We start from the raw sequence: 844 nt of genomic DNA on the forward strand, positions 1-844 counted from the left end.
CAAAGTGTAGATTAATAGTGACAATTCAGGCATTCAGCCCTCACTCCCGCTGTTGTGAGACGGTGGGGGCTTCTTAAAGACACAGTGTCCCAATTTGTGTAAACTTCGCTCAAGTTCAAGTTTTCTTTTTTTCAGGGGCCTTCAAAGTTCAGGCCTCGCAATGCATTTTCCCCTCAGATAAAATGATTTTTAATTATTGAATAAAATATAACAATTCATATAATTTTAGAACAATTATATTTCTATATTTGCATCATTTACTCTCGTTTTTGTTGCTTCGTGTGAATTAGAAAAATGGATTTAGTCCAAAAAAATTGTTCTTTCCATTTGCAAAAGATCACATAAAATGACACTTCTAATTTTTTTGTTCCCTGCCTACTGATTGGTGTTATTACATTACCTTATTCAGTTATCTAACCACAAAAAAATAGGTTATAATGAGTTTTTTATGTGGTAAATGGCCCCAAAACTGGTGCTCATGGACTACTAAAGTTTCTAAAAGTGGTCTAACCGGTTCTCAGCTGTTTGATTATAAAATGACTGCTTTAATTTGAAATTTTCCACAACTAATTTTGTTCCTTCTTGTTGTCTGTTCAGTTGATTACAGGGCACAGTTCACACTCAAATGAGGTCAAAGGTGCCGACACAGCAAAATTTGTCTGGCCCAGTTCTGGCCCACAAAATGCACTAACACTCTGCTCAGCCCAAATACTGAATGGCGACCCTTTGATTGCCCAGATGTAGTTTGCCAAAGGTGGTCCATGCATGGGCTTGCACCCCAGGCATTGGCAGATTTGGGCCGCATTAACCACACGAAAACTGGGCCAGTTGTGGCACTGACAGA

The sequence above is a fragment of the Austrofundulus limnaeus genome, unplaced genomic scaffold (assembly GCF_001266775.1).
Source record: "Austrofundulus limnaeus strain Quisiro unplaced genomic scaffold, Austrofundulus_limnaeus-1.0 Scaffold61, whole genome shotgun sequence".
Lineage (NCBI taxonomy): Eukaryota > Metazoa > Chordata > Actinopteri > Cyprinodontiformes > Rivulidae > Austrofundulus > Austrofundulus limnaeus.